General features: G+C 45.0%; 1 protein-coding gene across 2 annotated transcripts in view; it reads left to right on the top strand.

Moving 5' to 3' along the window:
• Positions 1 to 25641, top strand: part of CDH20 (cadherin 20) — a 1428111-nt gene that overhangs the window by 138250 nt on the left and 1264220 nt on the right. The gene's annotated exons all lie outside the window — the stretch shown is intronic.

Genomic DNA, 25641 nt, shown 5'->3' on the forward strand with positions numbered 1-25641 from the left:
CTTCCAGCGTGCTACGGTGGCTCAAGCGGCCCATGCATTTAATAGTGGAGAGCGGTAGGGTTGTATCCCATTATCGGTGTTGTGTTATTAACACGGCGTGTTTCAGAAGGTCCGATGCTCTGCCGCCTTTTAAACATGTAGCTGTTGTTTTTGTCTCACTTTTCCCAACGGAATTTTGAAGGTATTTCAAAAACGAATGCGTTACCTTGCGAGTGCTGTCCAGCTGTGAAGAAACGCTGTAATTATGTTTTTAGATTTGATTAGGCTCTAATTGTGTGTCGGGAAAATTCACTGCAGCCATCCCTTTTTCCAAGAGAGTGATTTCTCCGCCATGCTGTTGTGGAGAGAGGCTCGTCCTGTGCGCGAGAGGGACGTTGTGTGGCACGCCCCTCGCCATAGAGACATGACATTGTCAACGGCATAATTGTTGCTAGAGACAAACAGCCCTACAAACACTTCCTGTCCCTGTAAGGTATTGAGTCTCTGTCAGGGCAATTATGACTAAATGACTGCATGTTCTCTGCTGTATCAACTAATTAAAGGGTAATTAATAAAACCATAATTTAATTGCGCAGCAGGGCCCCATCTGGTTGTCATAGCAGAACATGGTTTGACATCTGGATAAATGGTTGGGCGCACGGGTGAGGCGCAGCTGCTTTTTTGCCCGAGCGCGTGGTCCGGCAAGAGACACTTCACCTAGGGATTTGCTTCAATTATCCACTCTGAGGTGCCACTGGATAGTCCTCATAAATTGATGAGACGTAACTCTGAATTCATTACCACCTCATTGACTCCTAGTGTGATCCTTGGCACATGCCTCCCTCACTGCTCCCCCTGTGCCTTATTCATATACTTGCACACAGTGGGCCTGACTGTCAAAGATTTGCACTTGAGCAAATTAGGAGATGCCTGGGTGCCTCCCAGATTTGTACCTGCCTCCTTATATCTGATTCACAAAGGCTGCAAATGGATTGAATCGGGAGGTGCCGGTGAGGCAGGTTTGAGAATCTCTTGAACAAATCTGTGTGAACTGCACTCAAACATGGGAATCCTAATGATGATCAAGGCATCTCCAGATTTGCTCAGGTTTTTCTGAGTCAGGTTAAAGGGAGCGGGTGCAAATCAGACCCGCTCACATGCATCTCCTCATTCTCACATGCATCGCCTCACTTGCTCCCGTGCACCACATTTTAATCAGGCCGTGTGATTGTACGTGGCCTCTGATTCAGAAAGATTTGCGCCGGAAGAAAATCAGGAGCTACCCATGAGCATCTCAGATTTACACCTGCTGTCTTCAGTCTAATTCACAAAGTCTAAAATTGGAGCATATCTTTAAATGCCTGGAACATCACGTGATGCTCCTAAGAAAATCTTTGTAAATCACACCTGCATGCGAGAGCATCTCAAAGATGCCAGGACTCCAGAACAAACACCCATTCTTGGCTAAAATCCTGGAAAATGTGGGGATTGTACAACTTCAGGACCATGTGGGGCTCCAGAATTGTCTTGGGGAGGGACCGGTGGGCTTTAGACCAGGTCAGAGCATTAAGACTACTTGGAGCGAGAGACTAAAGGATATGTTGTGGCATAAAAACCAATGCCACAGTACCAGCTTAATCCTGCTGGACTTGTCAGTGGCGCCCCACACCCGAGCCAGAGGTTATGCTTTGTGATAACGCTATTGTCCGTTCATATTTTTTGTTCAATGCATGACCTGTTTTGTTGTGGAGGGATGCGTGTCTCCTTTCTGGAGGGATTCGTGTCTCCTTTCTGGAGTGATTCGTGTCTGCGTTCTTGCAAGCTTGTGGATTGGGGATTCCGACCGCTTGTCAAACACGTCAAGGTCAAGGCCCCCAAGAATGAGTAGTGAGTCATGTACTTATTCCTACTTGAGGACTACTATGTTTATTTGTCACAAAGGCGCCATTATGTTGTTTTGCACGGTCTGCTTTAACATCTGACCGTTTTCCATTTGAAAATCTTAAGAGTCCAGAGGATCTGAACTATTGCAAACAATATGGCAGCTTCATTAAGAAGCAAGTGTATTGTGAGTACTGAGTCTCATTTGGTACATGAACCTGGGGCTATTGAGGCTACCGAGGCTTCGACCTTGGGTGGACTATTAGAGCCTGCAGGGCCCATTCAAGGGTGCATCATATCTAAACCTAAACTCAACAAACAGGCAAAAATTACAAACTTTCGCAAGACGCCGGAGCATGCAGTTTTTAAGAGAATATTACCCACACCGACTCGATCATCAACGCCCAAGAGTTTGACATGTTGTAATTTGGTGAATGCCCAGATAATTACAACCACTTCTGACTCTTTACTATTATTTCATTGTCAACGTCTTGTCCACTCTCAGAGGTGGATAAAAGGTCACCAAAACCCTTGTTAGCAAGCAACCATTCATATTGATGGAATCATCTAAACCATATAATGGGCCTACAGATGATCTTGTATTGGCCAAGTCGGCAGGGACATCATTTCACCAAAATGCCAGGGATAGTGGAAGTGACATCACACGACCCTTGACCTCTGATGGCATCACAGGAAGTAATGTAATTTTAACCCCACCCCAAAGGGACATCATGGGAAGTGATGGAACACGACCTTTCACCCCTTGACAAAACAGGAAGTGGCATCACATAGCAGTGTTTCTAAGTACACTACATAAAAATATGGTTACAATGTCACTGTAAAGTGATATACATGTATACAAGAATGGATCAACATTTGTATCATTAATATCAGCGCGTATAGGCCCATATTACCAAATTACTGTGCATGCAAGCAGTCCAAGGTTAAATGATAATGGTGTGTTATTATATAACACTTAAGCTTAAGTGCTTCATCTAGAACAAATATACATACAATTGTACCCAAACTCTGTTGGTACTCATTTATCAACCTCAGCACGATGAAAGGCTGAGTTGACCTTGCCGGGAGTCGAACCTGCAACCTGCAGATCACACACACATTGCAGCAGCGAACGCTCAACCCACTGAGCTATCTTAAAAGCTATAGCTATCAGAAAACCAGCCACTTCAGAATAAAGAGCCACATGCTGCTGGCCACAGCCCAGTAGCCTCAATTTTATTTTATTTTTAAAACGGAAAAAAAACGTGTTTTTATTTTTTTTAGGGGTAGCAAAGGTGACATCAGGGGTCACAGAAGCGACCCCTGGCGACCACTAAATGACGTCCCTGCAACTCGGCAAAGGCTACTACAAACAAGGATCAGGAAAACTCAATTCTCCTGGATGAGTCTTTCCTTTGCCTCTGCTGTGAAATGGGGGAGTTGGGCGAGAGATGTGTGTCTTCTACTACGTGGAATAATCAAATAGCCTTGGCTGCCAATCAAAGTTGCTCGCAAGGGATCAATGCCTCCTCCCTCACCCAGGAGGAAATCCAATTTAAATGCACCACGTAATACGTTTTGTTTCACACCGAGGAACACACAAGTAAGATGTGATTCTAACATCCTGCCTAACTTGGAGACTTTGGGACCAGCCTCCATTTCAGTGCTGCATTTAGTTTTCGGATCTTTGCAATATAAAAGATATTGTCCAAGACAATGCGTTAAAGCTTAAAGCAGTGATCACCACATTCATACACTAGTGGACCTATCAGAGGTCACCAAGGGCAACCATTTGAACATTCCAATGGGCTCCTTGTCTTTTGATCTGTACAGGGATAGGATGACATAAACAGAAGTGATGAAAGAAGCCCAACTGACTTTTGCAGCTAGTCAAACACCCAACAGTCCGACTCCTCTTGTGAACTGCTATTCCGGTCTAAGTGCTTCTCCAGTGCTGTTTGACACACCTAGGGTAGACCCTGGACTGGATGAAGGAATAGGGGGGTACGTTGCAAGGTATCTATTTTAGCATCCCCACCCATCACAATTAACCAAAAAAACAAAACTAAAAGGAGGAACTCTGAGCAAAAGAAGAAGACAGAAAACACAAGGGCAGTTCAACGTAATAAAAGGAAATCATTGATCACATTTCTGAGATCCTTGCCAAATCAAGTTGAGGTCATTGGCCTGAACACTCAGGAGCCCCAGGCCAATATTGTGATATCACTTGCAGGTCAGTCAGTTGTGGGGGTTAACCTGCAGTGGGCCATTATGTCAAAAAAGGAAACAATGGAAACACCACACAAGGGACGCTGCAGCTGACCTTCCTTCTCAATCAAATGGCAATGGCTTCACAAGAGATGGGGACGAAGAAAGGATAGTGTCAAGATCTTCAATGGACCTCATGGCCACTTCTGGCGTAATCGCTCAAAAGTTGGTCACGCAAGAATCTAGGCCATATGAAGATATTGAGTGCAGTGTTTGTCTCTGTGTGTGTGTTTTGTGTGTGTGTGTTTTGTGTGTGTGCAGGATGTGTGGGCGGAGGCGGGTGATTTCAGAAGGAGAGCATAGTAAGGTGCCAGGAGCGGAAGGGAAACTGTGGAGCCAGCGCACGCAGGGAAATCTTCTTGCAAGGGCAGTAGTGCAGTATGGGCAGAGCCAGTGGTTGTGTTCTTGCATATGTTGCGAGTTAGAAGAACTTCCCATCCTTTCATATGAAGGGTCCGAGCCACAGGGGTCTGGGACGATCCAGCTGCTACCCGATGCGCTTCCCAGCGGGTGGATGAAGTGGCATTCCCTGGGCTTGTTACCAAGTAGCGATAGCCCTACTTAATCTTGGAAGACACACAACCCAAAACTATTGAAAAACGACTTCATGTCCCAGCATCCCTTGCCTTTGACAGGAACAAACCACAAACTGGATTGTTTCCCAAGGATCTATGTTATCACTGTGTGGCTGAAAATGTTGCTAAAGGAAATTCCGAATGGGAAAATGCAGGCAGGCAGTGATCACAAAGATCGCACATCTGTTTTCCTGCCACAATCCCTGCCTTGCGACTGCAGGGGACACCCCCGCAACCTCTGAACCCATTATACCATGCAAGGGGAGCAGGAAACACCCCTGTATCCCCCGCTCCACTTGTACGATATTTGGGTTTTCATCATTTTCGTTTATTGCCATTCACTTAGTAAATTCACATTTGTTGTTGTTTTTTTTCGACATTTTGGTACAATACCGTTTCCCAAACAGCGGACGTTCAATGCAACAATTATTCATTACAACTAGTTAACGTTCAATATAACATCAATTTTCTTCAAGCAGTAAAGGTTTGAGGGGAAGAAGTAAGTCCCTGAATGATGAAAGTTCGTCAGAAGAGGCATAGCTTTCAAACTTTGGCCGTTTGGGCAAACCAACGTACCTCCGGAACGGGTTGCAACTGGCCGATTGAACAGGGTTCCTGACCTGTGAACGCTGAACTCCCCTGTCCATGATGGCTGCCACAGAACAGAGCAGAGAAGCAAGCAAACTCCTGGAAACTGCCAGGATGGTGGTGAGGCTCTGCGCCCATGTAAAGCCTCAGAACAAGTAATTAAAAAAAAGACAAGGGACAATTATGATGTAACAAATATGATGGGGGGGTGGGGTAACAATCAGGCAACTTCAAACCCAGTAAGGCCAGATTACAAGGAGGGTCAAACAACAGACCTGAAACAGGACAGCCGTGGAAAGAGGAATCTTGGGCCAGCTTAAACAGAGGTACCTTTGACCAGGTGGATAAAAAAGGCTGGGAAGACCCATTCAGGGGGACACGCTCCACTCCTTGGGGGTCCATGGAAAGCACTTCCTGAACAGAGGTGGCTCAAGTGCTGGCAGCAGTGGAGCAAAACTCTGCCAGATGCAATACATAATCCACACCCCTAAGCCCCGTGCCACACGTGGTACATGTTAGTGGGTATTACCATATTCACAAAAGGGGTGAAGGGATGCCATAGGGCGCCGGACTCCCAAACGAAGCCTAAAGAGAGAAGAAGCTGAGAAGAATAACACTTTGAGCATTTATTGTATAGCATAGGCTTAGACAGGTGGCAAAAGGCTTGTTAAGAATCGGTCAGGCCATTTCTTTTGTACTTCATCTTTATGACTTTGCTTATGCAAATAGGACATTCCTGAATGAGGAGCGTCTCATAAAATAAGGTTTGATACTTTTTTGATGGAATTACTTGCTATCTTGAGTCAAAGGGGGCATCGGAAAGACCCAACATGTTATACCATTCCATCTGTCACACAATTTTCAGAGTCGTTGACTATTATTCTCGATCATTTCCCCAGTCCGTGTAGGTGTTTGACCAACCCATGCCCAAAACCCACCTGTAATAATAAAGATATTTTGAACTAAATACTCTGACTTCAGTGCATTTTTCAGTGCATTTTGTTTGTGCTAACCACACATAGCAAATACTGGAGCAGCCAGCAAGCACCTTTTTACTTACAGGAACATTAGCACATTATGCACAAGCCAACATTACTGGCATCTATTATTGGTGCATGCAGAAGGGACATGCATTTTTACAGTGGTATTACTGGCATTATGGACACAGGCAATGTGTTTGTTCTTTCATGGGGAACACTGGCATTTGTTGGTGCAGCCAGCAAAGACATTGGCCCTCATTACGACCTTGGCGGTATCCATGCCGCTATTGGCGGCATAGCCGCCGCCGAAATCACTTCCGGGTCCGGGTCCACAGAATGAGGAATTAGCGGGCAATTCCGAGTGCGGAAGGCCTGGTAATTCCTCCCTCCAAGGACCCGGACCCGGTCGAGTTGGCCCGTTGTTTGCTCCCTCTTCCCCTCGCGGGACCCGGTAAGCACGCCTGGTTTGACCAGGCGTTACTTACCGGGTCCCGCGAGGGGACCTCGTAATGAGGCGGTACAGGGTTAACGGCGCCGGCACCTTTTACGGCGCTGTTAACCCTGTACCGCCAGGGTCGTAATGAGGCCCATTATGTTTACATTGGCATTAGTGCTTTATATGCCAATCAAACATGAGTGTGATCCTATGTGGCAAAAACTGCCATGGGTTGGTGCAGCCAGACTAGACATGTTTCGTGTTTTCTTATAGTGTCTTTAATAGATTATGAGCAAAAGCAACGTGACTGCGTTTGATGTTGCACATACTACCAGAATCAGCATGACTGTCTTTGATGTTGCACATTCTGCCACATGTAACGGCACAGGAAGAGCAGACACATTTTCTTATATTTTTTTACTGGATTATGGCCAAAGCCACTGTGGGTGTGGTTTACTGTCATGTATTGATGCAGTCAACATGATCATGGTTTCTTACAGTGGCATTGGTGCATTATGGGAAAGCCAACATGATTCTGTTTTTACATGGAAAATACTGCCATATATTGTCACAGTCAACAAGGACATGTTTTCTTACAGTGTCTTTAGTAGATTATTGGCTAAATCAACACGGGGTGTTTTATGTGGTAAATACTGGCATATATAACAGCACAGACAGCATGCACATATTATTTTACAGTGCATTAGTGGATTATGGGCAAAGCCAACATGGGAGTGTTTTACTGTCATATATTGATGCAGCCAGTATGGCTGTAATTTCTCACAGTGGCATTGGTGCATTATGGGACAAACTCACAATTTGGATTTCCTACATTACTGTCTTTTTCAATGTAATTAATATGACTGGAATAATTCCCACTAACTGGCTATCTTTTGAAATAAAACGGGCTATCTGTTGAAGTAATCCCGATATTTAAAAAAAGGGAATAGAGACTCTCCAGGAAATGACCGTCTGATATCGTTAATCGATAGTATGGCTAAAACGTATTGTAAGATATCGTTAACTAGACTCGAATCTTGGTTTACAGAATCAGCAATGTCATCAGTATTACAGGAGGGGTTTAGAGGTACATGGGGTACAGTGGAAGGAACATTGTTTCCTCATCTGCCTGTTGAAAGGAAAATACTGCATCCAAAAGAATATGCCTCTGTATCTTGGTTTTTGATTTTAAATCGACGTTTGATAAAGTGGGTGGAAACATTTATGGACAGTTCTGGGTAAAATGCAAGCCCTGATGTCACGTGTCCATGTGAACCAAGCTGAGGTCAGATATGGGAATGGAGGTGAGTGCACCGAGGCCTTTGCCATGGGCATCATTGCGTCCTGTCGCCTCGATTATTCTTCATGTATATACATACTCTGGCTGAAATGATACAACATTGTGAATGGGATGCACCAGGGCTCACTAATGAACAGAATGGAATCTGCTTTATGCAGACGACGTGGTGTTGACATCACAATCCCCAACTGGAATAAAACAAAGCAACTTCAATGCGTAGAAACATTTTGCAATAACTGTGCAATGGAAATAAATATGACACATAGTGCATCAATGGTGTGACATAAGAAATGCAAGAAAACATGCATATTGCATGTAAAGGGTAGGTTATTAAATCGGTTGAACATGTTGATCACTTGGGGGTGTGGATAACAGCTAATAGATCATGGGCAATGCAAATAGAACGTAACCACTGTTGTATATTGGGACATCGTGCTGATGCCTTTGCATTGGATGCATTTGTTGTGATGTAATATATACGTATGAAATTTGTATTTTTTATATTTTTTTATTTGCATTTTTAAAGCGCACAGCTGCCCTAGGGCATTGTGGCGCTGTTACAAGAAGGTTTGCTTGGCATGGTGAAAATAACGACAAAACAGAAATGGAGACATGGATACAGGCATGGCTACAGTTCCGAGGTTACATGGGAACAGTGAGCAGGGTACAGTTGTAATATTCAGATATTGTTGCATGCAGTAGTATTATAAGAGCGATTCACTTGAGTAGGGTGGTTTTCAGAGCTTTTCTGAAAGCTATGAGGGATGTTTCAGCTCTTAGTTTAGGCGGTAAGGAGTTCCAGGCTTTTGGCGCTAAGAGTTCAAAACACGAGCCGCCAGCTTTAACTCTGGTGAAGTTGGGGATTGGGAGTTGGTTGGCGTACAAGTCCCTTTTGGGTCTGAGTGACTGGACTGGTTGTATCCGTTCAGTAAGGTAGCTAGGGGCAGAATGGGATATGCATCTGTGGGCAATGGTGAGAGTCTTGAACTGAATCCGCTCTTTAACTGGGAGCCAGTGGGCATTTTGTCTTGCTAGGGAGATGTGTTCCCTCCTTGGAATATTGAGGGCTGCTCGCAGAGCGTTGTTCTGTGCGATCTGAAGTCTGTTAATGTTTTTGGCAGAGGTGCCTAGTAGGAGGACGTTGCAGTAGTCCAGTTTAGCGCCTATGGTGGCCCTGGCGATGTTGAGGGGGTTTGTAGTGGACAAGTAGGGCTTTACTGCGTTGATTATTTTGGTTGTTAGGGCTGCTGAGGAGGAGATGTAACTGACATGTCTGTCCATGGACAGGGTAGAATCTAGGTATACTCCCAGTGTTTTTACAGCCGAGGAGACAGAGATTACTGAGTTCTCAATTAGGAAGGTGCTGTATTTGCTGTCTAGTTTGTTGATGGTTTCTTTAGGTCCCACCAGTAAGATCTCTGTCTTGTCTCCGTTGAGACATAGGCCAGTGGCTGCCATCCATGCCTGGATGATGGCATAAGTGTTTTGTAGGGTTTTTAGGTCTTGCTCGTAGTCACCAGTTAGTGGTAAAAGGATTTGAGTATCGTCGGCATAATTGGTGAACGTTATGCCGAATTCTTCTAGGTCATTGAATAGCGGGAGTGTGAATAAGTTGTATAGTGTGGGGGAGGTGCAGGACCCTTGTAGAACTCCACAATTGATGGGGGAGGGAGTGGCTGACGCTTGGTGTGAGTAGACCCTCATCGCTCTGCCCTCCAGGAAGGATGAGATCCATGTTGTAGCTTCATCCGAGAAGTGAGCGGTATTGGTGAGGTGTGTCTTTAAGGTTTTATGGTCGACTAGGTCGAACGCAGCCGACAGGTCAAGGAGTAGGAGGATGGCACATTTGCCTTTATCCATATTTTTTAGGAGTTGGTTCTTTGGGTCGAGTAGCGCTGACTCTATGCCATGGCGTGGGCGAAAACCGGACTGTCTCTTGCCTAGGATGTTGTGAGATTCAAGGTAGGCTTGTATCTGCAGATAAGCAGCCTTATCCAAGATTTTCAGCAAGAATGGCACTGTTGTAATGGGTCTGTAGTTTTTGGGTGAGTCTGGGTCTCAGTTGTATTGATTGTTTGTTATGCTTTGATGGACTAGTGTTATCTAAATAAAGCTTGTTTTGATGATCATGATAATGCACATTTAGAAAAATCACATCTAGGCGCCCCCATTTTTGTCAGCAAAGAGAAACACGCCAGGGCAAGGTAACAGGATTTGCTTAGAATCACACACTTTGTGTGAGTCCAAATTTTAGTGGTTTTTATTGGTTCCGGTTTTGCAATTTAAGTAGCAGCCTATATGTCATCCAATTCCATTTTTAGATGTGCACCAACATATAATGTTGCACTGTGGTCTTTAAAAAGCTATGCCGCATTAAGTAATGTTACACTAAAAAACATGAATCCACATGGTACATCAACCTAACAATATAAAATCATCTAATAGAAATGTGTTAAGCAAAGCAAATATCAGCCCCACTGTAAGGCCACAAGATTTCAGAGTGTGTGTTTGTAAAATATGTAGAAAGCAGTCGAGTAAATATGCAATTTAAAAATAAGTTTGTCATTTTTCCACAATACCATTTAGAATACAAGATAGGGAAACAACTGGGTGTATGCTGCAATCATTGAGCTACACTAATTTATAATGAGCTACAATTTGCCAAGTTGTCAAAAAGTGACAAAACATGCTTCTTCTGAATGTGAATTAGTGATTGTTTAGCATGGTGAGTTTAGATGTGTGCAAGTATAAGGGTACGCCTTAACCTGCAGGACAATGAAGACAACATAGCTCAGTGGGTTGAATGCCCGCTTCACAGATTTGTGTGATCTCTGTCACAGTTTTGAATCTTTGTATGGCCAACATGGCATTTCATCATCCAACGGCATAATGATTACCATGATGTAATGTAATATCAACGCCCATTAATGACATACAGAGATAAAGGAGCTCATAACAGGTTTGCCGGTAACCTGCCGGTAGTGGGATACCGGCAAACCTGCCTTACTGTCTCCACCGCCCGATATTGCGGTATTACTGACATATTACAGGTGGCGGAGTGACAGTGAGTACCCATTCCCATGGAGGACTCCATGGGATGGGATTGCCGCAATTACGGGCACCTGTATTACCGGTGTCGGTAATTGCAGCAATTATTTGCCTTTAGGGGCCTGAATTCCCAGCAGGTCAAGCCCGCCAGGAGATTTGTGGCCCCCACTGGCTAACTTGAAGTGTGCCGGTCCAGTAAAAATGCCACAGCCGGAATTAACAGCATTTTAACCTGCATTTCTACCAGACCGGTATACTTGGAATGAGGCCCAAAGAATTGGGGCAGTAGTCTGCAACCTATGGCTCTGTAGATGCTTTGGACTGCAACTCCCATCAGCGCTAGCCACCATAGACAATGGTGAGAGATTATGGGAGTCAGAGTCTAGAAAACCTGGAGAGCCACAGGTTGCAGACCGCTGACTTGGGGCATGTTTATGAGAGGGAAAACATGTTGTGACATGTACTAGCAAAAAGCTCACGTTCCAAAAACTAACATCTACTAAATCTGCTGTTTTATGCTTATGGGAAAATAAAAAGCCAGAGTCTGTGCTAAAGGGCGGTTACCTACTCTGCCAGGGCAGATCCGATCCAAGGGTGTAAATATAGTACTTCCCAACAAGTAGCGCGGAGCAGAGATATGCCCTGGATTCCTAGCCACAGAATTGTAATCTGCATGTGAATAACCACTCAGTAAGAATATTTTTGGCACCCAGTAAAGCTAATGTTGACAAACAACTGCTCACTTTTTTCATCTAACATAACTCCTTCCTGAAACCAACATCTTAGAAATATAACAAAACAGAGCTTCTGTGTTGTCCCATGGAGCATCCCAGATGTTCTACCAATGGCCCTGTTTTGGCTCATGCCATTTGGTTTTCTTGCACAATAATGACATTTAATGAATGTTCCCATAAACAAGGAACGGATTTGCAGAGTGCTATGATTGTGGGTGCCAGGATTGGCGGAGTACCTATCTCACCTGACCTGACCTGGAACAGCCTGAAGAGTTACTAACTAAATGACAAGAGGATCCTGTGCAAACTTCAAACAGCTCGGGCCCTTTCAGTGAACTGAACTTTGCATTCTGGATCTTGCAGGTTTGCTTTTCCCATAAGGTGGTACTTTCTCCAAATGCAAAGGGCCGGTGCATAAAGAGCAAAATAAAGGGACTTGGCAGCTACTGTCTCACCAACGCTCAGTCCAGACTGCATGGGAACGAAGCCGTGCTGAATGTACTACCCACACATAGCATAGAGCCAGGGCTGCCCTTAGTGGAGGCAGTGCCGCGGGCATCAAAACAAAAATTTGGCACCCGCCACGTACCCCTGTTTATGCAGGCGGTGCCATATTTTTCAATAGACGCTGATGCAAAAGCATGAATGCCCTATTGTTATTAAATGCGCCCGCTCCCGAGATGCCACCTAAGAGCGGGGAGCATTTAATTTATAAGCACGCCTGCCGCGCCGTCTCCCACCACGCCAGCTCAGCGTAGACCTTGAAAGACTCGCCCGAGCTGGCATGACAGGGGACTAATGGTGCCCTGGGCAGTCGCCCGGAAGGCCCTGCCTTAGGGCCGGCCCTGCATAGGGCAACTTGTGTTTACTACAAACTGTTCAGTGTGTGTTATTAGAACAAAATCGCATGCTATCATCATTGTTTGAAACAGACATGCTGCTTGTTGTTGCACGTTTTGAGAATTAAGTGTGCAGTTCCACATTCAAAGTAACACTCGTTTTTATTTTACAGGCAGAAAGCTATGTGAAGTTTTGTAGTTATGCAGATTAATCAACAGCAGGGTGTGACAATAATCTTGGTTTAACATGCCGACGGCCTGTCACACAGTGATAATAAGCACTTTTCAGGAAGCGCTGGAATGTAATATGTAAAAGGGTCACTGAAGATGACCTTGTCATTACCAGTATTTCCCATACATTGCTGCCCCTGACAGACAAAGAACACATGAAGAAACTTTAGCATGGGCACACCCCTGCAAGTGAGTCATGTATCGGCTCTCACTCAGCAGAGCTAAGCCTGCTAAACCCAACTGAGCATCAGAAACCTGACTGGGCTCTACGATTGAGAGTGTGTAGCAACCCACACACCCCGCCACAAGCTACGCCCCAGGTTATAGGACTCAGGGCAAGGTTCCTTTACATATTTTCCTTTGTATTTTGGGGGGACCAGTCGGTTGCCTGCCTTGTGTGTGGGTGCACCACATACATGTAAGAAATGTGATGAGGAAGAGCAGAGCCGGCCCGAGGCATGGGCAGTATCTGCGGCGGAACAGGGCCCCGCTGTGAGAGGGGGCCTGCAAGGCACTAGCGTCTGCCTCAACTGCAGCACAGCTCCCATGTATTAAGCTTGCGTCTGCCTCAACTGCAGTACAACTCCCATGTATTAAGCTCGCGTCTGCCTCAACTGCAGTACAGCTCCCATGAATTAAGCTTGCATCTGCCTCAACTGCAGCACAGCTCTGTTAAAGACTCCAATCAAGCAGTCCCACTAAGTCAGTGCCTTGTCTGGGATTGCTCAAGGGAAGCCCTTAATTATATATTTTTATGCCCAGTTCGTGCACTCTGGATGACAACCCTTATATAACACCACTCTCTTAGAATCCCCCTGACCCCACTGAGCCAAGAAGTAAGTTTGTTTTGCAAATTTAAAAGGTTTATTTGAGAATTAAACAATATATATATATCGCACTTTTATAATAGATTAATAATTGATATCACACTTGTGAATATGAGCAGTAATCAGCAATAGGTAATCCTACAACAGCACAGTTCTGGTGACTTATGACTAGGAACAGGGGAATAAGGTATCAGAGAATGCTTTATGGTTTCAAGGAGATGCAAAGATGAATAAAAGCAACACAGGAATAAACTTGATATGATTTCAGCAACACATAAAATAATCACTTTTCCCCTTTTGGCAATTCACCCCCCCCGCTATACAATGTAAGGAGGTGGACGTGACACACACAGTCCTCAGGAATACAATCACAGTACAATACGAATTCAGTTCCCCCCTAGCAAGCTTAGAGAAACAGGGATGATTTTAAACACAGGCAAAGTACTTTAAAGGTGGTATGCAAAGAAGGGAAAAATATGCTAAAATGATTTTTATTCCCTCTAGAGGTTCAGGGTGAGTGATAGCTAATTAGTTCAGGATCACTTTAGCAATGCTCTATGAATGATTGTCAGGTTGCAAACGAATTTCAGCAAAGGAAAGCAAGGACAAACATTTTTACATGTGGCTGAAATGAAGCAAAATGTCAAATCGCGGCAATTTAGTCGCGTGCGTCGAGCGCAATTACGGGGGAAGTATAAGGAGTAGCAAGTCGGTTTAGAGCTTGTTGGAAAGCCTAGAATCTCAGCTTCAAAATAAAAGTTACATCTCACAAACGGTTCAAGAGATACGGACGAATTTGGGGAGGTAGATTTTCAGAAATTGAATTTTAAAGTTTCAGAATGACAGATGAGTTTTGCAGCTTTAAAGTCACAGAAGGACACACAATGCTATGGTGTAGTTCTAGATAGGTTAAAATAGTTTGAATTAGATTATTTTAAACTAAGAGATTGGTTTAGCACAGTTCTGGCTGGGTACTCACACTATATGTTGGACAGGAATGCGACTTCGTCAAGGGTCGGGTCAGGATTGGCTACGGTTCTCTCGCCACGGACGGTCTTTAGTACCGGTTCTCTGGTTACAGCGGTCTGGGTCAGCTCTGCTCTGCTGGTCAGGTCTGGCACTCGGCGCTTCACAAAGTTCTGGTCTCTGGTTCCGGGTACAGCTCTGCTTTCTGGGTGTTTCTGGCACAGGGTTTTAGGCCAGAATCAAACAGCTCAGCCCGGCTGTTTTACTCTGATGTGCCCCTTGGAAGTCTGGGGTAAATCAGTTTGCAAAAGATTTTGAGAACTGCTGACAAATTCTGAAGTCTGAATTCAAAGTTCTGGTCTCTGTTTGGATTTGAATTCTAAGTGCTGGATCTGGTGTCTTCTGGCAAAACGCTCCGCAAGAAATCAGCTTGAAGTGGGAAGTGAATGTCCTCCCTGTCCTGCACTGTCTTCTTTTATGTGTTTTGAAAGTGGGTGGGTATGCTCATTCTGTATGCCCAACCCTCTCAACTTATCATTGGCCAGTTCCTCCTCTCTCCCTTGATTGGGGGAAATGGGATGTGAGTCAGAGTGATGAGGTAGGTTTATGGTCAGAGGATCCTCCCCTTGTCAAATTGCACACAAATCTATTTCTGATCCAAATACATATTTATCTATCTACCATTTTTCTAATATTATATGTCCAGTTAACATATTTTCTGTAGCACCAAACCAACCGATCCCTGTCTTTGTAAGATGTTGTGTCCACTTATGACAGAATTCTCCCCTTTTCATCCAGATAACGACCTCTAAACCTTTCCACATTTTACACAAATGTGCACCAGGGATATGGGTTTCAGATGATAAAGTGTCAGATTTTTAACATGCATGCATTTGGAGTAACAACCTTTTTTCTGCTACTATCCCCAAGAACATACCATGGGGTCCGAACACCTCTTAAAATGTGCAGAGAAAAATCACAAAAATGATGATGTTATTTATAAAAATTTTACAAGTCCGCACTATGAATTATCCATCTTTTTAAAATTATGCTCTGGCCCTAAAGGGGTGTGGTTTTCCAAAGCACATGGTGGAATTTCTGGTTTATCCACTTCCCCCAAGCTCAGCTGGCTCACAGATGCAGTGCCCCTCCCCGATTCCTCCCAAGAGGAAGCCATTTACGACCCCCCTAATTTAACATTTGCCTGGGCCAAGGACAGTGCTTTGTTTAGTTTCCTGTAGTCCCCAGGTGCTCTTCCCCTAATTCAATCAGAGAGGTGTCATCTCCTTTTGGCAGGGGTAGCAGAATGCAGCCAGACCTGGGAAGAGTGGCTGAGCAAGTTTCACTCCTGTCGGGGGTAGTTGCTGGGCAGAATTCACTCTCTTTAAGCCGGCTTCAGCTAAATGTCACTTTGGTACCCAGTTTTCTACATTCAAATCAAACTGACAATTTCTACACATGCAGCTAGAACGCTGATTCTAAGTTCAAAACTATGACATTTCAACAGTTGCAAACTATGTGACACTCAACAGTAGGTCACTCATTTATTTTAAACATTTGGATTTTAGTGTCTTTCAGTCCAATTTCACTTCAGCTGCTGACATCCACAGCTCAGCCAGTTTTGTTATAAACATTGTTTTGGGCTCTTTCTTTTCCAAGATTTTGTATGCACACAAGTCTACCTTCTGCCAAATGTCTGCTGGTGTTCATTGAGATTTTTGAATATTTTGCAATGTTTAAAATAGGCATTTTTAGCTTGCATTTCAAAGAAACAAAGGTGATTGCAAAACGCTTTTTGAGCCAACCGGCACTGCTGTTTTTCCTTTGGCACACATTTCACCCATGGCACTCTTCGCCCATCACGCTCGCACTTGTGGGTGGCAGGTCAGGGGAACATTTTGCTGTGCGCAAAACTGCACGGTTCTCCAGGATTCTGGCGCAAATGTGGGTTTTTCCACCCTCTTGGATTTCCTAAGCCCACAGCACCAAATGTTGTAGCCTAATAACTTGAACGTGGGTCAAGACACCCAACAGCTCCCATGTATTAAGCTCGCGTCTGCCTAAACGGCTGTACAGCTCCCATTAATTAAGCTTGCGTCTGCCTCAACTGCAGTACAGCTCCCATGTATTAAGCTTGCGTCTGCCTCAACTGCAGTACAACTCCCATGTATTAAGCTCACGTCTGCCTCAACTGCAGTACAGCTCCCATGAATTAAGCTCACGTCTGCCTCAACTGCAGTACAGCTCCCATGTATTAAGCTCGCGTCTGCCTAAACGGCTGTACAGCTCCCATGAATTAAGCTCGCGTCTGCCTCAACTGCAGCACAGCTCCCATGTACTAAGCTTGCGTCTGCCTCAACTGAAGTACAACTCCCATGTATTAAGCTCACGTCTGCCTCAACTGCAGTACAGCTCCCATGAATTAAGCTCGCGTCTGCCTCAACTGCAGTACAGCTCCCATGTATTAAGCTTGCGTCTGCCTCAACTGCAGTACAACTCCCATGTATTAAGTTAGCGTCTGCCTCAACTGCAGCACAGCTTCCATGGATTAAGTTAGCGTCTGCCTCAACTGCAGTACAGCTTCCATGTATTAAGTTAGCGTCTGCCTCAACTGCAGCACAGCTTCCATGTATTAAGTTAGCGTCTGCCTCAACTGCAGTACAGCTCCCATGTATTAAGTTAGCGTCTGCCTCAACTGCAGTATAGCTCCCATGTATTAAGCTCACGTCTGCCTAAGCTGCTGTACAGCTTCCATGTATTAAGCTTGCGTCTTCCTAAACTGCTGTACAGCTTCCATGTATAAAGCTTGCGTGAGGCCACGGTGTCGCCTCCCAACCTCCCGTGGCTTGTTAGAGAGAAGACCGCTCCCAGCGGCCCTTCAGATGCTGCAGGCGCTTTAATGACTCACTTTCTTTCTTCAAGCAGCGCATTAAAGTGGGGGCAATTTACAAATGATGGCTCTTTTAAGGGACCATTGTTTTGGAGGAGATGTTTAGAACGTTTCTGTGTTAAGAAATGCAAATAGGCATTTTCATTCTGAAAGCGCACACAAAGCACTGCTTAGCTGCCTAAATCTCCGCTCTCCTCCAGGTCAATTACAATATATCAAACAAAACTGTTTTAAATTAGCTACATTATTTTCAGATGTTCATATTTAATGCACAAAAAAATGAGTTTATTTTGGTTGAGTGTGCTATTTTCATCACACCATATAAGAACCATTCATTTGTCAAACATTGAAACACAAGGAGGTAACCTTTTTAAACATTACATGTTATTATATTTATTGAAACTACATTTTCAAAACCCAAATGCCATTCTTTTGCATTTTGCTGAGTTGCATTCTGGTATTTGTAGTCTCCCAGTCAAGATGGGGGCATAATGCCACAATTGTACACATTTTGCTTAACATATTTCTGTAATGATTTATATATTTGAGTGGGTACCTTACTATGGTATGTGTACTTTTCAAGTCATCTTTATGAAGCAGAGTGTTGTTGAAAGCCAGATGTGGGCTTGAGGAGGGGGAATGATGAGAGGGCAAGCGAGTCCAGAATATTTGCCCAGGATGTGGCAAGAGAGGTTGCAATCCTGGAGATGGGTGCAGTTATTTTTCCCGGATTGTGGCCATGTGCTGCTTTTCATTGCACAAGTAAAGTATACATGTGAGTGGACAGCGTAACTTTTTTCACAGAGCAGATGCAATCCCATTAGGCGTTTTTGAGGCCGACAAGCTTGTCCAAGCTTTTGGCTGCCAGGATTTGACCCAGGTTGTCATGTTTTCGGTGCAGACACTCACCCTCTCTAGGGAATATTTCACTAAATATTGCTGGGTTAAAAAGGTGAGCGCCTTTTATATTTGGCCAGCATATTTAATGAACAATGTACTCTCTCAGGTTATTTTTCTGTTGTTGATTACTATTTTTGAAAGGCCAATGCTCTTCTGACTGGAGCACTTTCTTCTAAGGGGAAAGGTCAAGTAAACTAAATTTGTATCTTTCACTTTAAGAAAATACAGAGATCCTGCTCATCCGGACACCTGCTCCTTGTCTCCCTCCATCTCTCTGGCCAGACTCCTTGGGTCCCACCCCCTCACACCTGTGAGGCAAAATCCAACTTTCAGCTCCACCTTCTCAGGTGCATTCTACATTTTCTCACCTTCCCCCAGAAGCTCAATATATCCAGAGCTCTGGTTCTCTCTAGGCTGGACTACTGCAACAGCCTATTCCTCAATCTGCCTCTCTCCTCCCTTTGCCCTCTCCAACTAATCCAGAATAGGGCTGCAAGATGTATCCTTGGCCTCAAGCCCAGGGACCGCATCTCTCCTGCCCTAAAATATCTTCACTGGCTCCCGGTGACTTCAAGGATCAAATCCAAGACTCTCTGCATCATCCACATGGCTGTCTGGGGCCTGGGACTACTTTATATCCAGCTTTAACTCCCTAAATACCTCACAGCCAGAGTCCTTCGGTCCTCTGGCTCCGATTCTCTGCCGGTCAAACGTTTCTCCAAGCAGAAAATGGGAGGTAGATCCCTTTCCTCAGCTGGCTCCTCCCAAAGGAACTGCCCCCCCCATCCGCCTTGAGCTGGATCTTCTAAAGTTCTGGAAACTTCTCAAGACTTAGCTTTTCTCCTCTTACTTCCTGCTCCCCACCCTTTCTAACTCTCACTCTGTCTCTATGTCTGAGGACTGGTCTCTTCAGAATCATACAAGGGCCAGACCACCCCTTATCAGTTCCCCCAGCATCCTTTGCCAGCACTTGCCCTCTGGCTCCCTTTCCTGGACTAGCCCATGCTGCTGCTCCCTGCCCAGCGCACTCATCCTCTCTTTCATTTTTTCCCCTGGCCCTTGCCACATTGGCCCGCCCAGCACTTTCCTGCCCCCTTTCCATGGGGTCAACCCACTCCTGAACTTATCCCTCTACCCCCTCACCCTCTGCACTTACCACCTTCTCAAGCACTTGCACGGTAGGATTGTCACAAGGCCAATATAATTGTTTCTATGTTTTTTTAAAATGTTTGTTCATGATTCCCTTTCCCACCCCCCCCCCCCACATATCCCCAAATTGTCTTGTGGCACCTGGAAACACTTGTGTATAGGTGCCATACAAATGTCCAATAAATATGTTCACTTACTGTGCCAGCTTTTGATTTTTGCTCTGGGGGCACATGTTCCCACACCGAGAGAAGCATGGGAGCCGTACGCACCCCCGTGTCAAAACACCTATTTTACAGCACATTTATTTATTTTTACATTTAGAGAAAGCACACAAAGCCCTTGGGCATCCAGGCGTTGTTGCCGCAGGAATAGGAAGGAAGACATTTCATTTGCAGGAAGGTATAAACATATAACACCTCAGAACAGTCTCTCAACCTGCTCAGTTGCCTTTGCAACTTTCTTCTATTGGATCGCCTGCTATTCTACACCCAGCCAAACAGTTTCGGCTTGCTCACCCCCTCCAATCAAGGCTCAGGGGGCACATTAATGAGGCTACCTTCTCATTTTGTAGGGAGAAGCACCATTTTGTAGTGAGAAACACTTGATAAACGTAGTTATTCCAATTATTTTTTTTGACAGTCAACATAATCCTTATATGTAGCTTCTGAAATAAAAGCATATTGCTAATTTGAACAATATGCCCAAATATACACACAATAAATATTAAAACTATTGTGAAACTTCTGCAAAAACAGCAGTTGGTTTCAGTTAGCAAAACACAATCACCATATCTTTGCAATGACTTCCACAGATAGTGTTTTTAAAGCAATGTTTCAAAAGACCTTTTGCAAACAGTATATCTGTCAATTACATCTGGGAAGAGATGTGCTGACGTTCCTGAATTGCAGACTGCTCTGAAATCCGGCCTTCGCCACTTAACCAAAATGAGTGCTCCAGCAACATTTATCACACTATGCCTTATCTGCCAAAATTAGAAGTCTGTACAAGGTATTCAACTGTCTGCTTCTTGAAAAATAATGCCTCACTCCTGAAATTGCCACATAGGTAATTCATATACTGGATATCACAGTGCATTTGTCAACGACCTTACATATGGCAACACAATTTAACTTCCCATGATACCCAGTGGTGGAAATGGAAAAAAATTGGTGGGGGATCCCACAAGGGCCGGGGTGGGGGTGGAGTTTGTGGGGGCGGTGCCCGAGGAGGCAGGTTTAAGAGGGCGGGGCTGGCAGTTGACCTCCGATCAAAACAAATATCCAAAATAATAGTTTAAAATGGTGCAATTTATTTCTTGCTGCTTCTTCTCCAAACTATATATCAATTCTGCTTTAAACCTCTTCCATGGCGCTGGTGATGAGTTACCTCACTATGAGGATAATCATTTTGACCAGTGTTGCTGAGTAAATATTCTTTAAAATGCACAATTTGCATCCCATTTTATTTTTTTTACAAAACTTCCCCCTGGGTACTATTCAAACACAGTGATTTCTGTTTGCCATAAGCAACATTTTCTTTTACTTGAACAACACCCGGCACAGCTCCTGCAGCTCCCCTCAGAAAGCAGTTGGGTGGCTGCATCATGTGTGATGGTAATAGGAGTATTTATGTATGCAATGTTCATCGGTACCTGTATATTTATTTATTTATGCAATGTTTGTTGAATAAATAAATAATCTGGGTCCATGTATCCGACAAACATTGCATAAATAAATAAATAAACCGGGTCGTGGCTGAGGACGTATCGTGGCTGAGGACCGTGTCGTGGCTGAGGACTGTAACTTTCTCTTGTGACCTCTTGCATGAGGTCACCAGAGGAAGTTACAGTTTGCTCCCAGGCACTTTTTTTTCCCTTGTCCCCAGCCCAGAGAAGGGGTTTGGGGCTGCTGACTCTGGCTGGATCCCGAGATCCAGCTGCACATCTGGTGCAGGATCTCGGATCCGGCTACAGCCAGCCCATTGACCAGTGCTGAGGATACCTTTGCGTACTAAAGACTCATTCTGTGATATCACTGTTGTCAAGATTTATGCAAATTAGGAGGGCCCACGCATCTTTTGCAGCCCACGACCCCCGCAAATCTTGGGGCCGGCCCTGAGGAAGAGGGACAGGTTTGAATAAAATAACACCTCTGCTTCAAAATGGAAGCTGGTCTCCATTCACGCGGTGCAAGCAGCCAGATGCTGAGCAACGCCGCATTTGCAGCTGAGAACAGCGCTCCAAAAGAGTGCCCTGCACGCTCCGGAGAGCAGGGGTTGGAACATTGTGTGAAGAAGTACATAATTACCACGTATGTCGCGTAATTAGGCGCCAGATAGTTCGAACCTGGTGTGCACAATGGAAATATCTGATCACGCTGCTGCGCCTGATGTCAGCGCTTCCCACACAGTGTACGTCTAGTAAATGGTTAATGGCCTTCCATGTCTTGGTCTGTCGGCTTGTCCAGTGGAGGGAGCCTAATTAAGATGTGTTCTTTTCTCCTCAATGGCTTGAGTGCTATACTCTACGCTGCTGCCACGACCGCCAGCCGGTAATGGGAGCAGGGTCCCTTTGTTCTCCATGACAAGGGACTGTGCACGCCAGGTATGCCTGGGATGCGGATGGACAAAGGGAGCTGTGAGCAGCAGGGAGCACAGCGAGTGCTTTGAAGCTGGCTCTTCTCCTGGATAAGAGACCCGCCACTGTAGCAGCACTGAGCACCTGGCTGGGCCATTAGAGCAACACGCCCTTGTGGAAAACAAAGCATATGTCATTGTCAGTTAGGTCGCTTTGATACCCAAATTTCTATGGCACCTAGATAGGGTGACCAGATTTGCTAAATAAAAACCAGTACAGCCACACACATAAAAGAAGGACTACCAAGGCCCTATGGGCACATCATGTTTCCAGGACTGAACTGCTATCCTGCAAATACACCGTGCGGTTTTGATATTTAATGTAAACATCTCATTAACAAAGGAGCGTTTGCTTTGAATAATATTACATGCTTCCCAATCTGTTTGGTTTCCTAGTCAGTCTGTGCGCCAGAAGCTGGTAATGGTATGGTGGCTACTGAAAAGTTGGGTGTTCAAGCCCAGCCTGGAATGTCAGAAAGACGGAATGTAAAATGCTAATTATTCTGTTGTTTTCTTGCTTTGTAATTGTTGCCCACCATCAATATTCAATCGTTTAATACTGGTAACATTCCCTTTATCCAAAAACTGGGGTGTGGATTTCAAATTAAAAACGCCCTCGGGAAGGGGGGACAAAGGGCATAATTCCTGGACTGTCCCAGCAAAACCGGGATGTCTGGTCTCCCTACACCTAGAGCACTTAAAGGCACTTCTGCAAGTTTGTTGTTTGGGAAACCCTTTCCCTGCCCTAAGGACGTGTGACTACCAGACCCGGCCTTAGGGGAGGGTGGGCCGGGTGACCGACAGGGGCATCATGCCCCCCCAGGGCACCATTAGCCCCCACCATGCCAGCTCGGGAGAGTCTTTTAAGGGCTCCCACTAGCTGGCGTAGGGGGAGAATGCGACAGGCAGTCTTTTGCTATTAAATGCGCCTGCCACAGCGGGCGCATTTAATGACAATATTGTGCTGTTGTCAGCACCATATTGTTATTAAATGCGCCCCACTGCCGCGGTCACATTTAATAACAAAGGGGCGCCATTAGCCCCCCACCACGCCAGCTAGGGGGAGTCTTTGAAGGGCTCCCCCGAGCTGGGATAGTGGCAGAAGACACAGCAGCCGCCCCTTTGTTATTAAATGTGCCTGTGGCAGCGGTGCGCATTTAATAACAATAGGGTGCTGATGTGCCCTATTCACATCATTACCTCCTGGTAAAAAAGAAAAAATAGCCACATCCTGGCCCCCGTCCCCTGTTGACCAGGGGCACACGGGGAGCGGGGAGGTGCCAATTCGCCCAGGGCGCTGCTGCCCCTTAGGGCGGCCCTGAATTTACTACACTTCCTAATTCCCATACGAAAGCATTGAAATCCTGTCAGTGAAGTTGTTGTGATCAGCGAAAGCGCTGTGATACCTCTGGGCGCTATCAACAAACAAAATAAATAAATAAAATACAATAAATGCAGTGCCCCTCTCAGCGGTGGAACGTAGCGAGCTCGGCGGCTTGCTCACGCTATTCGCTTGATGTGCCTGGTACGGGTACTGCGTGGATTTCGCGCCTTCACGTTGACACGGCGATGAATTTGTCATAGCAAAGTTGCCCTGCGTTTTTTCAAACAGCTGTCTCACGCGTGCTGGATGCTGACGCCCGAAAATGGCAGTTATGGGAGATTTTTGATTGGCCTCAACTATACATGGTAGATTTATACCGGTGCACTGTTGGTGAAAGACGCACTTGGCTCTTGCAGTCCCTTCACGACCATCGCCCCCCCCCCCTCTTCCCGAAAGTCAAAGAGTTTCAATGTGATCAGACTCAAGAATACACAAGTCAGTTAAAGTGGCAGCAAGCTTTTGTCACCATTTATACCGTTCCGCAGGATTTTCAACAATTTGAGTTGGTGGGAGGGGGTGGACTTTACATATCCGCCTGCTATTCCTGCTCTGCCTGGCAAATGCAGTTGCAATACTGCCAGCATGTGTTGTCATGCTGGCAGTAATTCATTGCGTGTTTTGTTTAATCCACCTGAAATAACCCTGTTCCCCGGGAGGATAGCTCAACAGCAACTTGCTCACCTTAGAAACATGCCGATACGAAGCAACACAGGTTCGATCACCGGGTCCGGCCTTAGAAACCTCTGGGTGTTAAGCGCGTTATAAATACGCAGCAAAGACATATTCCTGTAACAGCGCCTTGATGCCGCCGGGCTGTGTGAGTGCTTTAAAAATGCAAATATATATATATTTTTTTAAACGCATGCGATTTCCATGAGTTTCAACTGAAAATGACTCCCCCAATTGGGAATTGTGGGCAGCTTTTCCACTTTTCCACAACCGTGGTGGAAATGTAAAGTCTGAAGGCAAATAACGTTTAAAATACCCAGTGGAAAACTTAAAATTGCACAGAGGTGCCCTTTTGCACATTAGTGCAAATGAAAGTGGTCTCATTCATGCAATTGACGATGCAGATGAAAGTGACCCACACAATGGAATCTGCACTCGCACTTTCACATGCATCAGACTTACACAGTCAAATGCTTGGCAACTGGGTGAATTGCTTATGTGTTAGGCTCTCGCCTCTGACACGAGGAAGTGCTGAATTGTGCAAAATCGAATCCTCGCAGGAAGGACTCGGCCCTTCATCCTTCCGAGACTGATTGAGTACCACTAGATTGAGTAACAATGGACACTAACTACATTGCTTAGAAGCAGATAAACCTAGCATTGTATGCGGTATAATAACCTGATACTATGATTAACTAGATGTAACTTGGTTGGAATATAAATTAATTAAACTTTTTCAAGAAGGACCCTTTGGCCTCCAACCCACGATCGGCCCTCTTTGTGTAACTGTTCTCGTACCTGTTTTCCAGGGCTGAAACTTTGCTGTGCCCTTTGGCAATCTGCCTTTGCACTAGACTAACTTGAGGTGGCAAAATAAGTTCAATGTAAAACTAAGCATATGTGCCAACATTATACAGTCAATTCTGGAAACATTAGTCCATTCCTGGTGGTTTTAACTTTGCATTGTGAGACTTATAAACCCTGGATTGCATGTCCCAGAATGCAAAGTGAAAACCAGGAATGAACTAGTGACTCCTAAATGCAATGGATAATGTAGGCATGAATGAATACAATCCATGTGGAAATCTCCCCTTTCCCATCTTCTGAACGATAGATTTGATATCGTCAACACTAATAATTAAAGTTTTACATAGCGCGTCTGAAGATCAGCCCTCTCCAGCTGCCCTATTAACTGCTGTACCCATTTGCATGCATTACTAATGGCCGAACCCCGAACCCTCACCCGTAATGATAGGCTCACAACTTGTTACAAGTGTTGGCAATAAAAGGCCGTAGGATTTTATTGTACAGATATGGGTTATGACAATAACAATATCACATATCATGATGGTATCATACTTTT

The sequence above is a fragment of the Ambystoma mexicanum genome, chromosome 5p (assembly GCF_040938575.1).
Source record: "Ambystoma mexicanum isolate Mex_15411 chromosome 5p, UKY_AmexF1_1, whole genome shotgun sequence".
Classification (NCBI taxonomy): domain Eukaryota; kingdom Metazoa; phylum Chordata; class Amphibia; order Caudata; family Ambystomatidae; genus Ambystoma; species Ambystoma mexicanum.